Raw genomic sequence first — 14,304 nt, 5'->3', positions numbered from 1 at the left:
CCATAAAACTGAAACAAATCAACAACAGAATTTGACCAGATGGAGTAGAGGGTCCAACTGAGACAAAAACACATGTACATATAGATGCCCTTAGCAACAGGACCCCCTTAGGTTAATGATACTGCAATGAGAAAGGCACATACAAATTAAGCTTATAATAATTAAAGCAGAGCCACATGTGTCTTGTTCATTCCACTTTGAGGAAGCATTTGGAAGGGGGTGAGGGAACCATTTTACCCCAAATGAAAGCTGACCCTGAAAAAAAAGAATTTTAGTTATGGGTAAAACGGTCAAACAGGGCCCATGTGCTCCAGAACTTTTTATTTGGCAGATCTGTGATGTCACCCTCTGGCTTGGGTCAATGAAGAGAATGGACAACGTGAATGTTTTATGTATAGAAGCTTCCTGGCTTGTGAATAGTTGCTGCTAGTTAGAACCAGCACCCATGAGTGTAATCTAAAAAAGTTTACAGTTCCTTCATCTATGCAACACCCTTCTGGTGGCAAAAACAATATTTTCATTTCTGAAGTTATAAACAGAGCTATTAACTTACTTAAAGCCTGTGACACCCCAGATAAAAGTTTACAAAACAAGGTTGTTTCCAATTTGTAGCTCTCTCGTTTCTTCCCTTTCCTCTCCCTCCCCCTCTCCCTCTCCAGGAAGCAGAAGACACAAAAACTAATAAGAACTTTATTTCATGACACTGTGTAGTCAATATTTTTCTTTCAGGGAACTCTGTCTGCAGAAACTTTCTGCTGCTGTGTCCAGCTTTTCTTGAAGAGCACTGCTAGGTACCAGCCCAAAGTTAAAATCTGGAACAAAAGGGAAAAAGTGCCATTATGCTACACTCTAATATCAAATTATCCAAGATTTCCCATCTGCATAAAACCTAAAGAAGTTCTGGCCCAAAAATGTTGATTTTTTTTAATTTGTTAAAATTAATGTTTATAGAGACATATAAACATCTTTAGAAATGTGTTTTTATCTTTCTCACTTAAAGTAAAAGAGATTAAAGATTTTGTTAAAAGTAAAGAGAGCCAAGTAATCCTTGAGACCCAAAGTATTTTCTAAACAATCCGTCTTGAAAGATATCTTGCTCCCTATGCAATTTATGCACAGGCTTAAGACAATTCATCCCACAGGGAAGAAAAGAGAAGATTTTTATTCTATTTTTAAATATTAAGAAATTCAATACCTTGCTTTATCTTCTAAGTAGATAGATAAACTGACAGTGGACAGAGTCATTCTGTATGTAATTTTTTATTTTCTTTTTGATACATGATCATCAATTATATGATGTCTATTATTGATATGTGTTTCTTTTCTCTCCTAGAAGGTTTTGAGCTCAGGGACTGTGTTTCTTGTTGTATCCCCAATGAAGAAAGTACAGTTCTAGACATACAAGACAATTTTCCTTTTTTTCTCTTCGTTTCTTTCTTTTTTTGTTGTTCAAGTACAGTTGTCTCCATTTTCCCTGCCACCACTTTCCCTGCCCCACCCACCCCACCTCCCACCCTCCATCCTACTCCCCTTTGGCTTTGTCCATGGGTCCTTTATACGTGTTTCTTGACAACCCTCCCCCTTCTTTCCCCCCTTATCCCCCTCTGCCCTCCCCTCTGGTTACTGTTGGTTTAAAATTCACAAAAGAAATACATATATTTTTCTTCCACGCACCGTGCAAGATTGTCAGAAAGTTGATTCAGGATTGTTTTACAACTGTGTGCAAATTTTCAACCTTGTTTATTAAAAACAAGTTCATTAAAAAAACATGATTAATATTTTCATCCTAGGAAACAAATGTTTCATAAAGCTCAAAAAGTGGCTTTTCCATCCAGCTGCCAAGGAAGGAAGGCGGGTGAGACACCACAGGCCAAGCGGACCATGCAGGTGGGTGGCAGCGCCTGCAGGTCCATCGCAGGGCTTTTCAAGCTGCAACAGAGCCCAGGAGTTGAAAATGAATGAAGGATGTCATGACGAATATTTGCCAAGAACTTATCATAGAAGATGACTAATCACTAGGAGCACCCTGCATGTAAGAAACATACAGGTAGCTGCAAAAGAATGGGCACGTTCTCAGCTGCGGTGTTCAGAAATTCTTCATTGCCTCGGAGGTGTGGCATGTGACAGTCTGGAAGGAAAAATGAGGAGTTGGTCAAGAAGATATGAATTGAAGCAAATGATAAAAATTAATATTTTATTTAACATCCATCACTTCACAATAAATTAGGTAGAAAATACCTCCCAAAAAGTTCACATCATGAGCGTTCCAAATTCTGACTGAAGCCAAAAGACTTTAAACTGTATAGTTTAAAACTGTACAGGTATACTGAAAGAATACATCGCTAACAAAATCAATGGTGGAAAGGTAGAAGGTGAGATATTTATACCCTAATAACTAATAAAAGAATAAGAAATAAATTAGTCTACTAAATTTCCAAAAAGATGTCTGAAGAAAGTATAATCTATACATCATTTATTTTGAGAAAGATAAATACTATATGGTTTCACTCATATGTAAAATCTAAAAAAACTAAACAAATGAACAAACAAAATATATATCATCTTGATGTTTGCAGGCATTTTAAATGACTGAATCTGGAATTCCAAGTTAACATGGTGAGAGATTCTACATGGTGATGGAAGTCTGGTAAGCTTCTTCTTAACTTCCTTATAAAATATCCTTGAAGACACAAAACTGAAAGCTAGCTTTGGGACCAACCAATAAGAAAACGATCTTAGAAAATCCTGTTGGAATTCCCACTAAATGCATCATCAGTCAATGGATTGAAACGTACGCTATTGAACTACCTATCACCTACTCCACCCTATGAAACAGAAGAAAAAAGCTAACCAATGCCCAGCAAACCAGTGCTGAAGGCAAAAATGAAAAGAAAAAAGTTAAGAAAAAAGAGAGAAAAGAAGAAAATAATGAGAGAAGATAATATATATGGAGAGTAGAGGACAAAAAGCCAGGTAAGAATTATAAATGATCCAATGAAAAAAAAAAATGGAACAAAAATGAAAAATGAAATAGAAGAAAGCATCTCAGTTGAAAAAACACACGAGGTTAAGTGTTCTTGGGGTCCCAGGAAAAAAATAAGCAAATACCAACATTTAGTGTGTATATGTAAAATATCATCATTTCAAAAATTAAAAAAACAAAAACAAACAAAAAAACCTCTACAAGCATCTGGGGAAAATATCTGGCCTCACATTTCTCTCTAACCCTAAACATACTAAAAGATACTAGAACAATCAATTTACTGAATGATGAAGTAAAACAGCTGTGACCTGGATTTTTTTATATCTGTCACAGCAACAGAAAGACTTTCTCAGATAAGTAAGGACCAAAAAATATACAACTGTAATATGCTCTGTGTTAAATTTAAATAAGACAAGATTCCCAAGCTCTTTGTTTCAATAAGAAATCTGCAGAATAACTATTTTATCTCAAGCATGTGAAATGAGGGAAATAGAAATGATCACCTTCAGATTTCACAAAGGATTATGCCTTTTAGAAAAAAGTGATGCCTACATGAAAAGTATTAACAAGGCAATGCATTAAGTAATACAGCTAATTAAAATTACTGACCTTTTGGAGATCCAAGGTTACCATCAACAATAGTTAGCGGCTATCTCTGAAGCTCAAGTATCTTATAAAAGTCTTTATCTTGAATTCATATAAGCAAGAATACTTCTGTTTTTCCCTTCAAGTGCAGGGAAAGAGGAAACAAACATTTCCTCTTTATATTGCACTGTCTTCTTTTATTCATGAGTAGGAAAGTCTTGTTTCAAAACTAAGTATGAGAATTCTTTTGGTTAACACTAACAAAAAAAAAAAAAAAGAACAGACCTCTGAAGTTTAAAGTATATAATATGGAATAGAAAGAACAAGATAACATTATAAGCATTGGAATGTGGAGCATATAATGTTTTGCCTCTCACTTTTCCAGGAATACTAATAAGATTCACTCCAACTATCTAAAGAATGAATCAATCCAGTGTGGACTTTTGTGTTACAATCCTGGCTTCCTAAAGGTGCTTAAGTTCTCTCAGTCTCAGTTTCTTCCTCTGGACATAGCATTGAACCTGTATTATTAGATTCCAATGAGAATCAAATAGATAGTACAGGTAAACTATTTAACAGCGTCTGCTCCACAATAAGCACATAATGATAAACATTTTAATATAATAAATTATTGGATAATATGTTTTTCTCATAGAGAAATATATTTGTATCAGTTATCCATTGCTTCATTACAAATTATCCCCAAAATTTAGTGGCTTGAAACAAGAAGCATTTTTATCACAGGAGTTTCTGGAGGTCAGAGATCTGGAAGCAACTTACCTGGGTTTTTCTGACTCTGTATCTCTTATGAGGTTGCAATCAAAGTGTTGGTTGGGGATGCAGACATGTGAAGGTTGATAGGCCTGGAGGCTCTGCTTTCAAGAAGACCCACTCACAGGGCTGTTGGTCCGGAGGTCTTGGTTTCATATTGACTGAGGGCAGGGCACCTCAGCTCCTAGTATAAATGGGCTTCTGCTTATGACATATGAGCTAACTTTACCCAGAGTGAACAATTCAAGAGAAAGAAAGAAGCCACAGTGCTTTTCATGACCTAGTTTCTGACGGCCCACATCACCATTTCTGCTTTTCCCTATTAGAAGCACACCACTGTCTGTTCCCATTCAAGGGAAGATGAACTAGGCTCCAGCTCTTGAAGATCAAATAATTTGTGGAAATATTCTATTCATGCCATAGTTCTATTCATGTATTATATGCATATACCTCTCAGAAATTGAAAGACAAAATACAGAAAATCCTTTTATACTGAGATGTAACTGACATATAGCTTGTGTAAGTTTAAGGCATACAATGTGTTGATTTGATACATTTACATATTGCAAAATGATTTCCACTTTAGCCTTAGCTAACACATCTATCATGTCACATAATTATTATTTCTTTTTTGTGGTGAAAGCATTTAAGATCTAGTCTATTAGCAACTTTGAAGTATATGATGCAGCATTGTTGACTATACTGTGCATTAGGTCCCCAGACCTACGTAAGGTCCCCAGAACTTACAGATCTCCTAACTGCAAGTTTGCATTCTTTGACCAACATCTACCCAATTCCCCCACCCAATACTGTGTGTTAGGTCCCCAGAACTTATGGATCTTCTAACTGCAAGTTTGTTCTCTTTGACTATTATTTCCCCAATTCCTCCACCCCACTGCCTCAGCCCCTGATAACCACCATTCTGCTCCATGTTTTAAAATTCTGGTTACCAGGAAAACTAATAAAATACACAGAAATAAGCACAGAAATATTTTAAAATATGTTTCCAATGTTCATTCTAAAACTTTCCTATAAATTATGGCATATAATAATACAAAGCTATAAAATAATAAACTATACATATAACCCAAAATTATTTGAACATATAGAAGATGTTAGATAAGAATTATAGAAGAGAAAGCACACTGCATTTATTGTTGTATATAGATAGAAGTTAGTTTTGAGATTGATTTTGATGATTAGCAAAATATAAATTCAAATATATAGCTGATAAACCAAAATTCAGCCACTAGTTAGAATTTTCTTATGTTTTCTGATCATAAAAGAAAAATACCCTCAATGTAGATATAGAAAATTTTAAAAATACCAGAAAAGATAAAGGAAAAAATCTATAAACCCACCACCTATTAAAAGCCATTTGATTTGTTCCTTTCAGGTAATTCCTTGTGTGTGTGTGTGTGTGTGTGTGTGTAATAAAACATATAAAGTATAATAATATGCATTTTTCTAATATGCTATATAGAATCATAATATATTATACACACGTTTTTTCCTTAATATTTCATAAACTTTGTTCCATGTCTTTAAGTCTTTTAAAAATTATTTTTAAAGACTGAAGATGATCATATCACATGCATTGCTATAATTAACTTAATAATTCTACTAGTGAATATTTAGGGGTTTTCAACTTTTTTTTAAGATTTTATTTATTTATTTTTAGAGAGAGGGAGGTGGAGGGAAAAAGAGAGCAAGAAAAACATCAATGTGAAAGAGAACATCAATCAGTTGCATCTTGTACACACCCTGACCAGGGACTCAACGTACAACACAGACATGCACCCTGAGCAAACCAATGACATTTCACTCTGCAGGACAATGCCCAACTAAGCCATACCAGTCAGGGATTTGATTTTCCATTTTTTTATTAATATAAATAGAAAATATATAATTTACATGTTTCAAGTAACTAATTGTTTTCATAGAATAAAATCCTTGAAGTAGAATTTCAGAAGAGTGAGAACCCATATAAAGAGCTTAATTAATATTGCAAAACTGCTCTTAAAATGTTGTGCCAAGTAATAAATACACCAGCAGTGTTGGAAAGTCCTTATTTCTCCAGACCAAAACCACAATGAGGCAGCACTTCATACCTGTTAGAATGGCTATTATCAAAAACAGTAAATAACAGTGTGGCAAGGATATGGATAAAAGAGAACCCTGTACACTGTTGATGGGAATGTAAATTGGTGCAGCCACTATGGAAAGAGTATGAAAGTCCCTCAAAAAATTAAAAACAGATCATATGACCCAGTAATTCTACTTCTGGATATTTATCTGAAACAAATGAAAACACTAATTCAAAAAGATATATGCAACCCCATGTTCACTGCAGCATTATTTATAATTGCCAAGATATGAAAACAACCTAAGTGTCTATCAATGGATGAATGGATAAAGAAAATGTAGTATATACACAAAAGGAATGTTATTCAGCCATAAAAGAAGGAAAATCTTACCATTTGCAACTGTGGGGATAAACCTCGAAGGCATTTTGCTGAGTGAAATAAGTCAGGCAGACAGATAAATACAGTATGCTCTCATTTATATGTAGAATATCAAAAAAACTGAGCTCATAAGTACAAAAAACAAATTGGTGGGGGCATGGGAGGCGGGCAAAATAAGAAGGGGATCAAAAGGTACAAACTTCCAGTATAAAATAAATAGGTCTGGTCAAGATGGGGGCCTAGATAAATGTGGCTCACCTCTTCACACAACCACAGCGAAATTACAGCTAAACTACAGAACAAATATCACTCAGAACCATAAAAAAATCAAGCTGTATGGAAGTCTGACAACAAATGATGCTATATAGAATCATAATGTACACACATCATGTGTGTTTAATGTGTGTTGTACACGCATCTGTGGTTGAAGAAACCACATTCATCCAGGCGAGTAGGAGAGGTGGAGTGGCAGAGACACAGAAGCAATGAATAGGTTGGTCTCAAATCCACATGTGGTGAATATAAAACAGAGGACTATCTCGGGAGCGAGGGATCCTAGCCCCACACCAGATCACCCAGCCCAGGGATCCAGTGCCAGGAAGAAAAGTGCCCATAACTTCTGGCTATAAGGACCAGTGGGGATTGGGTCAGTGGAAGAAACTACAGAATCTCAAGTGTCTCCTTCTTGAGGGCTGCACACATGGACTTACTCAGACTCACTCCCTCTGGGCTTCAGCACCAGAGCAGCACCTTGAAGGACAGCAGTGACACACAGGGAGGAACGGAAATGTCTGGCGTCAGGGCGAGAGCTAGGGAACAGCTTTCTTCTGGACAGAACTACAGACAGCAGCCGTTGTTTTTTATGAGCCCTCCCCCACACAGAGCCACAGTGTGGCGGTATCCTATCTGAGTCTCCATCAGCCTGCCTCACAGAGTTAGCCCTGCCCTGACAATTACCTAAAGCTCCACCCCATCCAAAATACAGACTCATCCAAGCTGGTAATGCTGGCTTTTCCATATGAATGGATGGGCTAGACGCAGTCTTCAGACCTTCCTAAATCCATTGAAACAAGCAACAGCTGAGCCCAGACCTCTACCTCTCACTAAGTGGCCTCAGGCTAGCACTAACAGCAGCTATCTACAGGTCACTTTATAGCTTACACCAAGGGGCCCCAGACGGAACACAGGTGAAGGCTGGCATTGGCCTGCACCACCCAGGAAACCCCAAGGCTGCGCGCCCAGCAGACAGTTACAGACCACATCAGAGCACCAACACCAAACCACCACAAGCTACAGAGGGAGGTAGTTGCTAGCCTGGGGTCACAGCCAGTCCAACCAGCTGTCAGGACTTGATAAATCCCTACCATTGACCTGCTGACAGCAATCAAGACTCAGCTACAAAAGGAGGAGCACTCAGCCCACATGGAAGGCACAATCAAGTACCCCGCTTGGCAGATAGGGGAGGCTGTGCCATTGGACCCTACAAACACCCCTACACTAGGCAACACTACTAAGACAGAGAGTCATAGCAGCTCTATCTAATACATAGAAACAAATACAGGGAGGTTGCCAAAATGAGAAAAAGACACATGGCCCATATGAAAGAGTAGATCAAAAATCCAGAAAGAAAACTAAACAAAATGGAGGTAAGCAATCTATCAGATGCAGAGTTCAAAACACTGCTTGTAATGATGCTCAAGGAACGCAGAGTGGGTACTTCAACAGCATAAAAATGATAGAATCAGAAACGAAGGAGTCACTAATTGAAATAAAGAACAATTTACAGGGAAACAGCAGCAGAATGAATGAAGCCCAGAATCAAATTAATGATTTGGAACACAAGGAAGCAAAAAACAACCAATCAAAACAACAAGAAGAAAAAGAATTTTTTTTTAAAAAAAAGAAGATAGTTTAAGAAGCCTTTCTGGGACAACTTCAATCATTCCAACATTCACTTCATAGGGGTGCCAGAAGGAGAAAAGAAAGAGCAATAAATTGGAAATCTATTTGAAAAAATATTGAAAGAAAACTTTCCTAATTTGATGAAGGAAATAGACATGCAAGTCCAAGAAGCACAGAGAGTTCTAAACAAGATGAATGCAAAGAGGCCCACTCCAAGACTCATCATAATGAAAATGCCAAAAGTTAAAGATAAAGAGAAAATCTTAAGAGCAACAAGAGTAAAGCAGTTGATTTCTCAAAAGAAACTTTGCAGGCTAGAAGAGTTTGGCAAGAAATATTCAAAGCCATGAAAGGCAGGGACCCAGAGCCAAGGTTTCTCTACCCAGCAAAGATATCATTTAGAATCAAAGGGCAGATAAAGAGCTTCCCAGACAAGGAAAAAAAAACTGAAGGAATTCATCATCACCAAACCATTTATCATATGGAATGTTAAAGGGGCTTATTTAAAAAGAAGATCAAAACTGTGAACAATAAAATGGCAATAAATGCATATCTATCAAAAATTGAATGTAAAAAACAAACTAAACAAGTAAGAAGAACAGAGACAGAATCATGGATACAGAGAGTGCTTTAATGGTTGCCAGATTGGGGGTGGGGGGAATGGGTGAAGAGGTGAGGGGATTAAGAAATACAAATAGGTAGTTACAAATAGCCATGGGGATGTAAAATACAATATAAGAAATGGACTTGCCAAAGAACTTACCATATCTTCCCATGTATGATACGCACTTTTTTGCCCAAATTTTTTAAAGAAAAATAAGGATGTGCATTATACATGGGTATAATGACTACATACCACAGGGTATAATAATCCCATGTATAATGTGCACAAAAACATAGCTGTGCATTATACACGACCAAATAAAGTATATGCACAACCCATGAACATGAACAAAGGAGGGGGGTCACCGGAGGGATTGGTGCTGGGTGCTGGGTGGATGGGGCCAAGGAGGAAAAATCGGGACAACCGTAATAGCATAATCAGTAAAACATAATTTAATAATTTTATTGTACAATACTCAAGATAGATGATATAGATAGATAGATGACAGATAGATGAAAGATAATAGATCACCAATCACGTAGAGAAGGGAACTCAGGGGAAATGTCATTCCAGCTTAGCTAAATTGACAAGTACTAAGTAACCACAGTGCCCACCTCTCTGACATTGTACTCCACTCCACTCGCAACATGTTTCTGCTCTTTGAATGTATAACAATTTGTTTCCACCTAAAGGCTTTTGGATTTGGTACTTCTGCCTGAAGTGCTCTTTCTCCAGATACTACCTGGCTTCTTCTCATCATTAAATTCTCTACTCACATATCACCTCTTCCTCCATAGAAAGTATCTATTGGTACTGGTTACTCCTCTGTAGTGAACATTTTTAGTTGCTTGGCCAGCATCAATTTCCCCTCTCCCCTCACTAACGGTAGCTAGGTCTTTTTCCAGGTATTTACCCTCTCCCATGCCACACCTCTCCCAGCTACAAGAATAGCCCCTGACTCGTTTAAACTAATCATAAGATTATATTCCTAACCTTAGTCACTGATACAGGGATGAAAAAGAAACCTAAGCTAATCATAGTACCTTTTACAAGAATGTTATGATGGAAATCCTTCTGAATATTAACAAGGACACATGGGACCCTGCCTTCTGCGAATAGACATCCTCCAACTGTGAAGACACTGGGCCCTAAGATGAAGCCAGCTGCTTGGACTACAGAGCAGAAAAGTGAGACAACTGGGTTGATGTTGACACTGTTAATCTCCTGGCAAAACCAACCCCCAAACCTTCCATACTTCTATTTTTCAGCTACATGAACCAATAAATTCCTATGTTGTTTAAGCCACTTTGATGAGTTTTTCTTTCTTATTGAGGTATTATTGGCATATAACATTGTTTTTTGTTAAACAAAAATAATCATAAATGATGCAATCCTATCATGTTATACTGTTTCATTTTCTTCAAAGAAAGTCCTGCTATTTGTAATTATCTTGTTTACTAGTTCACAATTTTCCCTTTTCTTTTTTTTTTGGACTGTTTCCTCCATTAGATTAGAGCAATGCCCAGCACACATCAAAAGTCAGAAATACCTAAGGAATTAATGAGTAAAATGGATCCAGATAGAGTCTTTTCTTTCTACAGAAAGTAAAATACAGAACAGGTACCAATGATGCCATCCAACAATGGCACGTTTTAATTCAGTTGGGCCACCAATCCCCAGTTTTGCTTTCTTTTGTTCTGCCTTGATTATTTTGTTTAGAGCTGAGCTCTATAAGGAATAGTTGTGTATCACATAATTGTTAAATGACTAGTATGTTTGTTGTTGTAAAGCATCATGGGTGTTCAACTGAAAATTTGTAGCTGGTGCTCAAGATTGCTATATAATGAAACAGCTAACCTTTTAATGTTTCTCAATTCCCTAGGCAGGAGGTGTTGATTTTCCACCTAAGCATCTTACAAACACAGCCATTGTTTCTCTATGAAGGGGTTTTTAAAGACTCTCTATGAACACATCAGCTGGCTGTGAGTGTTACAGTTTTAAACAGGAAAGCAACAACAGGAACTAGAGCTAAGCCACAGGAAAATAAAGACATAAACCTGCTCATCCACTCTCAAGATTTATTTTCTAATTTTCCTTCTCATCATTTAGTTTTTAAGTAGCTTAGGAAAGTGTACAGTACAGAATGGTTTCTGAAACCCATTCAATCTTTAATGTGCCAGAAGATGTGGCAACTGGAAGTGGAAACTCCAGAAACCTGGCAGTGCTCACCTGGGAGTCTCTGCTGAAGGACCTCTGCACAGGAGAGGGTTGCTAACCTCGTTCCTCCCTCCTGTTTGTGGAGCCCTGAAGCACTGTGAGACTGTTATGGAGACCCCGACCAGTATGTGACATTTGATAAACGTTAACTATGCTAATCACACTGCCCTGAAGTGTCAGCTAACCCAAGAAGAATGCCAAGTTTTCGGTAGCTGCATCCCAACAAATTTCCTCTTGAAGCTATATGCCCGTAAGGTTTCCTCGGAAAGCTATCTCTTTAAGGAGGTAAAATTCCTTTCCCAAAATCTTAGCTATCATAAGGAAAGAATAAGATAAAATTGAAAGTTACTTGAAATAATCAATCCCCCTGGTTCCAGACAAGGCTACATTAAATCATTCCTTACTCAGGAGTGTTAATACTATGTCCAAAGATCTCTAAGGACAGTCTGGTTTTAATACCTATCTCCCTCTCCAGTTAGAAAACTTATTAAATCATTTATAATTCTGTCTGGGAGGGTAGTTTTAGAATTAAATTAGATAAGGTGCATATAAAGAGCCTGCGCCTGGATGTTCCCTTAAAAACCTAAGTGCCCTTGTCCTTTTCTGCAGTTGGCCATATCCTCTCCTTCTGTACTTGCAGAGAAGACCTACAATTTGTGCTTTAAATGTTTTCCTAAGTTGCTGTTATAGACTCAATATGTTCCCCAAAATTCTTATACCCAGAGTGGCTGTATTTAGAGATAGGACCTCTAATGAAATAATTAGGGTTAAATGAGGTGATAAGAGTACAGAGTTGGACCAATAGGATTAGTATCCTTGTGAGAAGAGACACCAGAGAGCTTGCAGTCTTCCCGAACCAGCATGAGATTTGTGCACAGAGCACTTGTGGGGCTTTTAAAAGACTATTTTAGCACTTGCTGAAATGTTTCATACTAAAGCGAAAATCCTTTCACTCAACAAGACACTGATTAGATCTTTAGGTTACCATTTCCATAGCAACACTCTATTCTCCAATATTGTATTATTTTTTTCAAGCTCACATCCTCAGCCAAGGACTAGAGTCCACTAAGGCAGCTACCCTCTCCAACTCTGTCATGCAATGAAATGCTTCCCATTTTTCAGCTCTTTCCCCCCACAGTTATCCTTTACCTCTTTTCATTTTTATTTCAATAGTGAAGTTAATAACTTAAAAACATTTCACTAAAGCTATACTATATACTTTGTATACTGATATGTTTAACAATATAAGAATAACAGCAGCAATTCCTTATTAACCAAATATTCGAGAACTTCTGTAAATGTGCTCCAGGCTAACTAAGAATATGATGTGTCACAGAGTAGAAGGCCAGGATGATCCTTTCATTCATTCATTTATTCAGTAAATATTTAATGAACACCAACTATATTTCAGGGGCTGTGTTTTGTATTAATGGAGTGAAAAAGACAGACATGATCCTGAAACATCTAGAATAAAATGTTCCCCAAAATTGCTCCATCAAGTCAAGTTCTCCCAGAACAAGTTGCCCTGCCAGGACTATGGCAGTTACCAATAGGCAGCTATTAAAAAAAAAAAAATGGTCCAGGAACTAACCTTCTTTTAAGTTTGTTTTTCGGATCTAAAGCCAAGCCACAGACACCAGAGACAAACTCAGTACCTGGCTGGGAATGTCCCTTCCTGCATCCTGTAATAAGTCTTGCACAATTCCAGAATGTCTTGCTTTACTGACATATCCTGGGACTTTAGTGGGACTTCAAGTTTCTAAAAAGGAAAATTCCAGCCAATCTGCACCCTGATTTGTTAACCCCAACAACTTCCATGTTCCCAAGGACTAAAAACCCCTAAGCCCCATATTCTACATGCAGAACTTGGGACCCTAGTTCAGTGTTCTCACCCCCTGAGGACCCTCAATAAATCTGCCTTTGTTTTTATCAGTGTCCCTGATCTGAGTTCTTCTATATCGGGAGACAAGAACCCAAAGTCGTAGGTAACATTCCCTGCCCTCAAAAAGCTTGCAGTCTAGGGGAGGCAGACAAACGAGTCATGAAGAAGAGATGTGGTGAATGTCATAGTAAGGGAAGCATAGTTATGGAGGAGGAGACTGCCATCATCAAGGAACAGGGAAGGCCTTTCAGATGACTCTAAAGATAAGTGCCATTTAGTCATGGGAATAACATGCTAGGCAAGAGCAACAAAGTGGTAGAAGGTTTAGAGGTGGAAATCATGAAAGAAGTTAGGTATAACTGGAGTGAAGAATGTGAGGAAGAGTAAGGAGAGATGAAGCGTCAAAGACTAGATGATATAGAGCCTCGTAAGCCATATGTATTAGGATAACTCCAGGGCTATAATATAAAAACTCCAAATTTTAGTAGCTTAGCACATTAAAAGTTTATTTTTTATTTTCTGAATAGTCCCATGCAGGTGTTCCTGGGTGGTGGGGGTATTCCTCACCATGTTCCAAGGAATCAGGCTTCCTCCATTTTTTGTCTTTTTATTTAAAGATTTTATTTATTTATTTTTAGAGAGAGGGGAAGGGATGGAGAAAGAGAGGGAAACAATCAGTGTATGGTTGCCTCTCACACGCCCCTATGATGGACCTGGCCTGCAACCCAGGCATGTGCCCTGACTGGGAATCAAACCGGCACCCTTTTGGTTCACAGGCCAGCACTCAATCCATTGAGCCACACCAGCCAGGGCACATTTTTTGTCTTAACAATCCCTTGAACTTACATGTCTTGGACATCAAGCCAGAGATCAGGGGAAGGTTATAGAACCACAT

At 37.7% G+C, this 14,304-nt stretch overlaps 1 pseudogene; it reads left to right on the top strand.

The window, feature by feature from the left end:
• LOC129066888 (oligophrenin-1-like) overlaps nt 1–14,304 on the top strand; it is a 121,837-nt pseudogene that overhangs the window by 67,012 nt on the left and 40,521 nt on the right.

The sequence above is a fragment of the Pteronotus mesoamericanus genome, unplaced genomic scaffold (genome assembly GCF_021234165.1).
Source record: "Pteronotus mesoamericanus isolate MK-2021 breed Mesoamerican mustached bat unplaced genomic scaffold, CSHL_Meso_final contig_20, whole genome shotgun sequence".
In the NCBI taxonomy this organism is placed as follows: Eukaryota; Metazoa; Chordata; class Mammalia; order Chiroptera; family Mormoopidae; genus Pteronotus; species Pteronotus mesoamericanus.
Note: the sequence above shows the minus strand (reverse complement) of the source record. Positions and strands in the feature narration are given on the sequence as shown.